Source organism: Panthera tigris, chromosome C1, assembly GCF_018350195.1.
Source record: "Panthera tigris isolate Pti1 chromosome C1, P.tigris_Pti1_mat1.1, whole genome shotgun sequence".
NCBI classification, from domain to species: Eukaryota; Metazoa; Chordata; class Mammalia; order Carnivora; family Felidae; genus Panthera; species Panthera tigris.
In genome coordinates, this window is record NC_056667.1 from 139,477,998 (window position 1) to 139,490,113 (window position 12,116).

Below are 12,116 nucleotides of genomic sequence, written 5' to 3' on the forward strand. Positions count from 1 at the left end.
TCATTTTTCAGTGTCTTTCCCACAAGACTTTGGCTCTATGAGTGAGTCTCAATGTCTACTTTTATTTTCAAAGTTATATCTCTAGCACCGAGCCCAATGTCTAGTACGGAAAGAATATTACTTAACTGAGAAAATAGTGTCTGATGGAATGATGTAATGATTGAACTCATATAAACATGAAAAGCTAAAATCTTACAATTGCTCTGTCTATAAGTACATGACTACATACATATTTATATACATTTACATATATATGTGTGTATATATTTGTGTATGTATGTGTATACATATATATGTATGTATATATATATGTGTGTGCATGTTCACACACACACATATGAGGATGTAGAGGGCAGATTTAGATAGGACTGAATCCCATGTAACAGCCACAGAGCTTAAGATCCCTTCTAAACCCATTTAATCTTAGAATGGAGTAGTTAGTGGAACAGATGGCAGAAAAAGGGGAATGTATGCTCTGAATGCAATCAGCCAATATTTATTTTATTTTATGTTGAATTATTTTGTTTCTATACAAATTACATAAGAAAATGCTTATACTAGGTTTGTATAATATGCATGATGAAGATAGCTAAACATTTGAGGTAAGAATAAGTCACTAAAGTTCGGTTAGTAAAGAATTCAGAATGACATAGAAGTGATCTCTTGGGTGATTGTGGATATCATAGGACAGAGTTCCATAGACAAAAGAGATTAACTGCCTATAATGATAAACTGATTACAACCCAGAGAAGTGAGAACCCACCCCATCTCTCTGGTAGCTGAATAAAATTCCTGTGATTCTCCAGAATTTCCTTTCTCCCAAAAAAGTTTCTATCCTAATGAAGCCATAGGAGTTAGGACGTTTACTCTGAACCTGGAAATAAGACAAAAGAGAGTACAGCATACTTTTTCAATGACATACTTACACATTTTGTTAACAGATCTTCCCTTGGATTATTTGATTCTTTTGGAGTGTGTAACTGTGAAGCTACATGTTACTTGGAGATTTTTTTCCCTACAGAAAAGATCACCCCAAAGGTCATGGTCTCATTGTCCTTTTGGAACTGAACAAGCTTTGAATCTTACCTAAACAACTAATGTTCATATTTTTAAATATCTATATAACTGGTTCCTCAAATGTTCTCTGAACCAGCTTTACTATCCTACTAGCCATATAATACATGAGTTAGCAATCAGTTGTACATCTTTTGTATAAAAGACATGTCTTTAATTTTTTGAAAATCATCCATTGACAGAATCTATGCTCATTCATGTTTATGTAGCCTGACAGTTTTGAGAAATACTTAAGCTGTCAATACAGCCATTTTGGAATTCTCTTTACTTCCATTGACTACATGAGAAAATGTTTGTTTTGGTTTTTTAAATCCACTAGAGCCATTTTTTTTCTTTACAATAAGTGAACTTTATAAACTGGTTCTTCCATATAACAGAGCTGCTTTCTTTTCACTGAGACTGGTTAAACTTTGCAAGCAGTGCCCACACATTCCACCCTTACATAATAGAGTTTGACGCATCATATGATCCTAATGGCCCTCAGGCACAAGCTGTAGGTGTTGGCAACTTCAAGTGTTTGGATACTTTCAGTCTTTCATTCCCCCACTTTGGTATTCTTTTTCAACTTGTGTAAGATCAGAAACCAGTAGGCAGCTCAAGGAAATGACTTAGTAAGTGTTTGGAACCACTTATTTCTAGAAATGAGGAAAGCAGTGCGAGATGTGATGGGGCGCCAACAGGGGTGAATTGTTACTGTGGTGGGAGGCCCAAGGGGGTAGTATTAACAATGTCTTCTAAAGCCATCGTTTTGGCACCTCTGTCCCTATGAAGCCAGTGTACCATCTGGCAGTCAGGCGTGGTGCCATTTTAACAGATGGGACCAAGTATGGGAGGCTCAGAGATCATGTATTACTACCAGCCATGGTACTGGACAGAGTTTTCAGTAGATATACTCAACCAACATTTTTTTCACCTATCTTCTAGTTCCTCAGTGAAAGGAGATGCTATTTCTATTCCTTCTTTTAAGGGAAGAAAAGACAAGAAATGGTTTTCTCCTAGGAGTCTAGTGCTATCAGAGTATGAGTTGGTGCCAAATCTTACACATGCTACATTATTCACACAGCTTTAGCAAAATGACTCTTTTTTTTTTTTAATATTTCCCTTTCAAAACAGTTTACAACAGCCTAGTTTTTAGCCTCATAATTTGGTGCTTGTATGGAATCTTTTGGATGTGATTTAGAAGCAAAACAGATTGAGTCACCTTTCCCTTTTTGATGTTCTAGAAAGACTTGAATTAAGAGAGTAAACGCTATCCATCAGTCATTGTCCCCTTGGAAAAGTTTTAGTGGGCACTTGGTTTAGGCATAAAAGTATTATAATTCAAAGGAGTAAATGATAAAATTCTTGCCCTCAAGAAATTTGTCTGTTTGTTGGGGAGATAAAACACATATGTAAAATGACAACATTTCTTTTTTCATCATAAAAGTAATTAATAATTGGAATAGAGCATTTGGAAAATACAGACATATGGAAGAAAAGCAAAAATCATTCATAGCCTGCCTTATCACACAGAAACAATTCTTGCTATGCTTTGGGACACTCATACCCAGTATTTTTCTTTCTTTTCCTTTTTCAATGCATAATTTTTATTTGGTTTATATATTTATGGTCATATTGTATATATCCAGCTTTTGATACTGCTCTTTCTTAATATGCTTTATCATATATGCTTAATAATCTTAATGTTATAATAAGTACTCTATAAATAACATTTTTAAAGATTGTATAATATATCAAGTGAATGTACTAGAGTTTTTATTACAATTTCTCTCTTTGGGAGCCTTGTAATTGTTTCCAATTTTTTCAGTTAATAGATATAGGACTTCAATTAACATCTTTATAAATAAACTTTTTTCTGCTTTTAGAATTACATTCTTTGAAAACATTCCAGAAGTAGACTTTCTGAATCAAAGGGAATAAATATTTATTAATGATTTGCCACATATGATCAGTATACATTGTTTAATAGTTATTGAATATACATTTTGTTTTAGGCATTATATGAGGCATTTGTGTTCACAGATCTTTCCTTAACATTCATAACCACTATCCTCAGTAGATATTTTAATTCCAGTTTAATTGACAAACCACTAAGATAAATGTGTCATAGCACCAGTCATGAGTACAGATTCAAGGAATAAGAAGTTTGTCTTTTGCCTCTTAATCCAATTCTTACTCCACCACACTACATGATTCCTTTAGATTGAAGATGTTCAAAGAAGAGTGAGCTTATTTTTCACCCACTTCAAAAATCATCAAAACAGTTTAACTATGGACGAGCATGGACTTCCAGCAGATTCCTATGTCTGTGTGTGAAATCTGAGATCTTCTGCCTCCCTAAAGGTATCTCTCTCCAGTTTTCTAAAACCTATCCTTTGACCAGGAATAATCCTGACAAAAGGAGGGAAGAATTATGTGTGGAAACAAATAATTTGCTGTTTGGGGAGCTCACTTTGATTAATCTTTCTATTTTGCCATCTGGTGGTTTTGAAACAAACACAAGTGTGGGAAATCTACAATGATGTGAATTTTGAATATTTCAACTCAAGTCTGAGTTTATTTTCTATATTTCAGGTTTTTAAAGAAAACACTTCAGAAGGATATATTCTATCTATTAGTTTAATTATTTGTCATATTTTAATGTGTTTTATGTGTACATGGCCATTTTCCCACCTCACTGTACGTTCCTTGAAGTTAAGAATTAGATCTCGTATACAATTCTTTATAAGAATCTCTACAAACTGCCCATAAGATGGCATGAATTATTTATAAGTTATAAATTATCTTTCTCTGGACAGAAAGGCAGATAAATGTTGTTCTACTAGTCTCCTTTTTAAAGTGTTCAGAATAAAAAACAATTATTCTTGTCATGTTTGTAGGTAGTCCTAAAAAAAATCAGAATGCAGAAATATTCGAATATATTTTCAAAATAAAGAAGCATTACAGATAATATTTATTTGTAGTAATTTATAATTTTTCTATCTCATGGGATTTATATTGCCCTTGGACATCTCATAGCATTAGTCTGGTGTTTTGATAACACTCAGAGGGCCAGCTGTCATGAGTTTACTGCATTATTTTGTTTGGAGCCATTTTATGTAATTTATGATTTATTTCACAGACCAATCTGTTGAAAAGCATTATTGGTGTAGAATATTACAGTACCAAAACCCACCATAGTAAGAGATAATTCTGCAAATAAACTATTTATATATTTTGTCTCAATTATAGAAATTATATGAACCAAGAAATATGTAGGTATGTATTGATGGATCAGAAATTCCACTGGAAATAAAATGAAATAAAAAATTATTCATTTCTCAAGTGGGATAAATTTATACTGGTCATTACTCTTCCGTGACAAAAATAGCCACAAGCTTCAATTTTTAATGGGCTTGACAGAATAGCTCCCTATCCTACTAATTTTTTAAAAAATTAACCAAAAATATAATTTTCCAACTGAGAGAGAAGATTTTTGCTCACATTCTTGTAACTGAAGGTAAAATTTGGAATATAGATTTTGTTCTAAATGATTCATGATCTGAAAAAAGAAGAAAACACAACAGGGTTTTCTTCAAGAAGAGACGAAGAAGCTAAGTGCTAGTAAAGAAGGACATGTACACATACATTAATACACTGCCTCTCCATCAATGTCACATTTGTTCTTGATTGTACACCAAGTATCACTGATGAGTGCAGAGAAGTCAAGCAAAATACTTGTTCAAACTGTAGTGCATCTTCTTTGTTACAATCCACTTGTCTAGTACCTATTCATATGTGCCTAATATATGGATTTATTTAATAACATTTGTAAATGCTGTTGTTGCATTCATTTAATAAATTTAATTTATTACATTAATTTATTTAATTAAATGAATTTAATTTATTGAATTAATTTAATGAGTTTCAGAAATTTAATTAATTTAATTAATTCATGTATACCTAATATAAGGATTTATTTAATAACATTTATAAATGCTGTTGTTGCATGCTTATAATCTGATAAGATAATCTTTTTAGTGTATTGTTGCATGTGGTTTGCTAATATTTTCTTGAGGACTTTGCATCTATATTCATCAGGGGTATTGGCCTGCAGTTTTCTTTTTTTGTGGTGTCTATCTGGTTTTGATATCAAGGTAATGCTGGCCTCATAGAATGGATTTGGAAGCTTTCCTTCCTCTTCTATTTTTTAAATAGTTTGAGAAGAATAGGTATTAACTCTTCCTTAAAAGTCTGGTAGAATTAAGTCATGAATTCATCTAGTCCTGGACTTTTAGTTTGGTAGTTTATTTTTATTTTTTTAATTAATGTTTATTTATTTTTGAGAGAGAGAGGCAGAGTGTGAACACAGGAGGGGCAGAGAGAGAGGGAGACAGAATCCAAAGCAGGCTAGCACAGAGGCTGACGCAGGGCTCAAACTGATGAACCGTGAGATCTTGACCTGTGTCAAAGTCGGATACTTAACCGACTGAGCCACCCAGATGCCCCTATTTTGGTAGTTTTTGATTACCAATTCAATTTCATTACTTGTAATCATTCTGTTTAGATTTTCTATTTCTTCCTGGTTCATTTTGGAAGATTGTATGTTTTTAGGAACTTATCCATTTCTTCTAGGTTGTCCAGTTTGTTGGCATATAATTTTTCAAAGTATTCTACTATAATCCTTTGTATTTTTGTGGTATCAGTTATTTCTCTTCTGTCATTTCTAATTTTATTTTTATGTGTCTTTTCTGTTTTTCTTTTGATGAGTCTAGATCAGGATTTGTCAATTTTATTTTATTTTTTAATTTTTTTTAACGTTTATTTTTTTATTTTTGAGACAGAGAGAGACAGAGCATGAACAGGGGAGGAGCAGAGAGAGAGGGAGACACAGAATCTGAAACAGGCTCCAGGCTCTGAGCTGTCAGCACAGAGCCCGACGCGGGGCTCGAACTCACTGACCGTGAGATCATGACCTGAGCCAAAGTCGGACGCTTAACTGACCAAGCCACCCAGGCGCCCCAGGATTTGTCAATTTTATATTTTCAAAGAACCGGCTCTTGGTTTCATTAATTTTTTTAATTTAATTTTTTTTTTGTCTCTATGCCATTTATTACTGCTCTGATCTTTATTATGTCCTTTCTTATGCTCACCTTGTGCTTTGTTTGTTCTTCTTTTTCTAGTTCTTTTAGGCATAAGGTTAGATTATTTATTGGAGTTTTTTCTTGTTTTTTGAAGTAGACCTTTATTGGTATATACTTTCCTCTTAGAACTATTTTTGCTATGTCCCAGAGATTTTAGACCATGGTGTTTTCATTTTCATTTGTCCCCATGTATTTTTCGATGGCTTCTTTACTTGCTTCACTGACCCATTGGTTATTTAGTATTGTGTTGTTTAGTCTTCATGTGTCTGTTTTTTCCTGTTTTTGTGATTTATTTCAAATTTCACTCTGTTGTGATCAGAAAAGATACAGGGGATGATCTCAATCTTCTTAAATTTATTGAGGCTTGTTTAATGGATTAATATATGATCTATTCTTGGGAATGTTTCATGTGCACTTGAAAAGAATGTGTATTCTATTTCTTTTGGATGGAATGTTCTATATATATATCTGTTATGTTCATCTGGCCCAATGTGTTATTCAAAGATATTGTTTCCTTATTGATTTTATTTCTGGATGATGTTTCCATTGATGTTTAGTGAACTGTTAAAGTCCCCTACTATTGTTGTATTACTATCAGGTTCTCTCTTTATGTTCATTAATATTTGTTTTATGTTTTAAAGTCTATTTTGTCTGATATAAGTATTACTACCTCAGGGGTTTTTGTTTTTGTTTTTGTTTTTTTCACTTCCCTTTGCATGGTGAATGTTTTTCTATCCCTTCACTTTCAGTCTGTATGTATCTTTAGGTCTGAGGTTAGTCTTGTAGGCAGCATATAGATGGGTCTTATTTTTTGTTTTCGTTTTTGGTTTTTGGGTTTTTTTTTTATCTATTCTGCCATTCTATGTCTTTTGATAGGAACATTTAGGCCATTTACATTTAAAGTACTTATTGATAAGTATGTACTTGTTGCCTTTTTAAAGTTTGCTTTCTGGTTGTTTGCATAGTCCTTCATTCTTTCTTTCTTTTTCTCTTCTCTTTCTTTGTGATAAATGAGTACCTATAGTGTTTTGTTTGGCTTTCTTTCTCTTTATTTTTTGTGTATGTCTCATTGGTAATGGGTTTATGGTTACCATGGAGTTCATATATAACATCCTAAGTAAATAGCAGTCCATATTAATTTGATGGTCATTTAAGTTCAAACACATTCTGAGAAAAAGAAAGAAAGAAAAAAAGAAAGAAAGAAAGAAAGAAAGAAAGAAAGAAAGAAAGAAAGAAAGAAAGGAAGAAAAAGAAAACAGATCTTTTTCCCCTTCCTTTCCCCCTTCTCTTCCCTTTTTACTCCTTCCTTCACATTTTATGTATATATTGTCATATTTTACATCTTTTTACTCATATTTTTCTTATGTCTAATTATGGCTATTTCTTTCCCACTTAAAGAAACCCCTTTAACATTTCTTATACGGCTAGTTTAGTGGTGATAAACTTTATATGTTTTTGTCTCAGTAACTCTTTATCTGTCTTTCAAATCTGAATGATAACTTTGCTGGGGAGAGGAGCAGAGAGAGAGAGAGAGAGAGAGAATCTTAAGCAGGCTCCATGCTGAGCTCCACACAGGGCTCAATCCCATGACCCTAGGATCATGACCTGAGACAAAATCAAGAGTCAGACACTCAACCAACTGAGCCATGCAGGTGCGCGCTGAGTAGAGTATTCTTGATTGTAGTGTTTTTTTCCTTTAAATATATCATGCCGCTCCCTTCTGGCCTGCAAAGTTTCTGCTGAAACATGAGCTGGTAGCTTTATAGGTTTCCCTTGTAAATAACTTTTTGTTTCTCTCTTGCTGCTTTTAAGATTCTTTATCTTTAACCTTTAACATTTTAATTCTTATGTGCTATGGTGTGGAACTCCTTGGGTTCATCTTGTTTGGAACTCACTGTACTTCTTGGGTTTGGATATTTATTTCCTTCCCTAGGTTAGGGAAATTTTCAGTTATTATTTCTTCAACTAAGTTTTCTACACCTTTCTTTCTCTCTTCTTTTTCTTCTGGGAGCCCTATAATGTGAATGTTGTTCACTTGATGTTATTCAAGAGATCTCTTAATTTATCCTCATTTTTTAAAATTTATTTCTCGGGGTGCCTGGGTGGCTCAGTCAGTTAAGCGGCCGACTTTGGCTCAGGTCATGATCTCGCGGTCAGTGAGTTCAAGCCCCACGTCAGGCTCTGTGCTGACAGCTCAGCTCAGAGCTGTCAGAGACACAGATTCTGTGTCTCCCTCTCTCTGACCCTCCCCCATTCATGCTCTGTCTCTCTCTGTCTCAAACATAAATAAATGTTAAAAAAAATTTAAAATTCATTTCTCTTTGTGCTGGTCAGCTTGGGTGTTTTCTATTACTCTATCTTTAGATCACTGATATGTTCTTCTGTATCCTCTAATCTACTGTTGATTCTCTCTAGTATGTTTTTTATTTCAGTTATTATAGTCTTCAACTCTGATTGGGACTTTTTATGTTATTTTATTTTTTAAAGTTTATTCTCACTTATTTTGAGAGAGAGATAGAGAGCAAACAGGGGAGGTGCAGAGAGAAGAGAGAGAGAGAATCCCAAGCAGGCTCTGCACTGTCAGCACAGAGCCTGACACGGGGCTTGAACCCACAAACTGTGAGATCATGACCTGAGCTGAAATCAAGAGTCAGAAGCCCAACTGACTGAGCCACCCAGGTGCCCCTGATTGGTTCTTTTTAATATTTTCCATCTCTTTATTGAATGTCTCATTGAGTTTTTCCATTCTTTTGTCCAGCCTGGTGACTATTTTTATGATAATCACTTTAAATTCTTTCTCAGGTATTTTGCTTATCTCTGTTTCTTTTTTTTTTTTTTTTAATGTTTATCTTTCAGAGAGACAGAGAGACAGAGTGCAAGTGGGGGAAGGTCAGAGAGAGAGAGAGAAGCAGGCTCCAGGCTTTGAACTGTCAACCCAGAGCCTGACATGGGGCTTGAACTCATGAACCATGAGATCATGACCCGAGCTGAAGTCAGACACTCAACTAACTGAGCCACCCAAGTGCCCTAGCTTATCTCATTATTTCATTTAGTTCTTTTTCTGAGGTTTTTTTCTTATTCTGTTATGCCCAGAATTCGTGATCCCCAAAGACCACCAGGGAGCCGAGTCCGATGCAAAAGTAAAAGAACCTTTATTCGAGCTAGCTCGAGCTCAATCCCCTACCTGCACCGACGCAGCGGTGAGATACCAGGGAGAGAGAGCGAGTTTCAAAAGCACAAAGGTTTTATAGGGGTCTAGGGGCAGTTGGTGAGGTAATGGCTGTGGCCTCAGCCGATTGGCTGGGGAAGGGTCGTGGCCTCGGCCGATTGGCTGGGGAAGGGTCGGAGTCCTGTTACGCAGGTCGCTGGGCGTGTTTTGATCAGGAAGTTTGAACGGGTGAGCGGGAGGTTACTCAAGGGGAGGAGGCGCGGTCTGAGGTTTCTGTGATTTTCCCGGAAAAGGGGTCATGTCGGGGACATAGTCACTCAAGGTGGAGAACACAGAACAAGATGGAGTCGGCCGGTGTAGGCCCGCCCTTTCAATTCTTTCTTTTGGAGCATATTCCTCTGTCTCCCCATTTTGCTTGACTTTATGTGTTTGTTTCTATGAACTAGGCAAAAGGGCTACTTCTCCTAAAGTTGAAAGAGTAGTTTTGTGTATGGTATCCCCTGTACAGATTGTGTGTGCTTGGTGACTTTTGCTGGCTGGCTGGGGCTATGGCTCTACATGTTAGTTACTTTTTTTAACCATGAATTTTTACAGAATGAATAAAGAAGAAACTAAGAATAATAAGAGAAAAAAGAATATAATAAACGAAAAAAGAAAAAGAAAAAGAAAACAGAAAAGAAAAAAGATGAAAGGGAAAAAAAGAGAACAAAAAAGAAAAAAACAAAACCAAAAGAAAAAAAATAAAAACAAAACGAGACAAATGGTAAGAAGTAAAAGCAAAGCAAATGAAACCCACAAAGCCACAGCTTGTTTTCTGTGCCCTAGCACCACGGGCAGCTAGTGTGGGCTTGTTGATCTTGGGTTCACTAAAGTCACAAGCTCACTGAGATGACCAGACCCACATGTTACAGTGTCAGGATGCTTCTCCAGCCTAGGCTTTTAAATGTGGTGGGAATGTAAACCATGTGTTCTCCAGTCCCTGTGACCTGGAGAACTTTCCTGCAGGTCATCCACTGCTTGGCAGAGTTCTGGTGCTATATCTTTAATATGCTAATTATTCTTTTAAATTGTGGGGTTTTTTTCTGTGCCCAAGGACACAGGGATCTGTACTGATCCCTCAGCACTATTCCTGCCCACTGCTGTTCAAAGCATAGGAGGTTTGGGTTCCCTTTGTTACCATGTCTCTGTCTCTCTTGCTGTTTTCTTGCCATTCACTGTATCTTTGGTTGTTCAGTAGCTGTTCAGTCAGCCCTCAGTTCTTCAGGAAGAATTTTTCTATAAATAGGTGTAATTTGGTATGTTCCACAGAGGAGGTGAGGTCAGTGTCTTCTACATCACCATCTTGAACCAAAACTCCCATTATTGCATTGTTTTAAGGAATGTTTTATTCTTTGAAGAATTAACAGTAAGTGCTTTCATCCTCTCAAATTCTGCCATATTCATTTTCATAATAAATTTATTTTAAACCACAATGAGATATCACACCAGTCAGAATAGCTATTATCAAAAAGATGAGAAATAACAAGTGCTGGCAAGAATGTGGAGAAGAAAGAACCCCTGTGCACTATTAGTGGGAATATAAATTAGTACAACCACTGTGGAAACCAGTATGGAAGTTCCTCAAAAAAATTAAAAGTAGAGGGGCATCTGGGTGGCTCAGTTGGCTCTGCATCTGACTTCAGCTCAGGTCATGATCTCACAGTTCATGAGTTCAAACCCTGTGTCGGGCTCTGTGCTAACAGCTCAGAGCATGGAGTCTGCTTTGAATTCTGTGTCTTCCCTCTCTTTCTTACCCTCCCCACATTCTCTCTCTCTGTCTCTCTCTCTCTCTCTCTTTCTCTCAAAAATAAACATTTTAAAAAAATTTTTAATTAAAAGTAGAAATATAATATGATTCAGTATTTCTACACCTGGGTGCTTACCCAAACAAAATGAAAACACTAATTTGAAACAATACGTGCACGCCTGTGTTCACTGCAGCATTATTTACAACAGCTAAGATATTGAAGCAACCTAAGTGTCCACTGATAGATGAATGTATAAAGAAGATGTGGTGTGTACATATATGTAACATATACATTGTAAGATATATGTATATATGATACATATATAATATACACTAATTATATATTATGTTATATATGTTGATGTATTATATATATTGTTATCTATTATTATATATGTGTAATGGAATATTATTCAACTATAAAAAATGAGATCTTGCCATTTGAGACAACATGGATGGACCTAGAGGGTATTATACTATGTGAAATAAATCAGTCAGAGAAGGACAAATACCATACGATTTCAATCATATGTGGAATCTAAACAACAAAACAAAGGAGCAAACAAACAAAAAACCTGAAACAGACTCACAGAGAGTACAGACTGGTGGTTCTCAGAGGAATGAGGAGGGTAGGATGGGTAAAATAGGTGAAGGGAATTAAGAGACGCAAGCTTCCAGATGTAAAATAAATAAATCATAGAGATGAAAAGTATGGGATTGGAATATAGTACATAATAATGTTTTATGTTGACTGATCATAATTACACTTACTGCGGTGAGCATTAAGTGTAAAGTATAGAATTGTTAAATGACTATGTTGGGCAGCTACAATGAAAATACAGTAAAACCTTGATTTGTGAGCATAATTTGTTTCAGAAACATGCTTGTAATCCAAAGCACTTGTATATCAAAGCGAATTTCCCCATAAAAAAAATGGAAACTCAGATGATTCGTTCCACAACTC

General features: G+C 35.2%; 1 long non-coding RNA gene across 1 annotated transcript in view; it reads left to right on the forward strand.

Annotated features, from left to right (window-relative positions):
* Positions 1-3,303: 3,303 nt before the first annotated feature.
* LOC122241337 overlaps positions 3,304-12,116 on the forward strand; it is a 35,614-nt gene continuing 26,801 nt past the window's right edge. The window contains exon 1 of the long non-coding RNA XR_006221416.1: positions 3,304-3,417. This is a non-coding gene — a long non-coding RNA (uncharacterized LOC122241337). The remainder of the gene's footprint in view (positions 3,418-12,116) is intronic.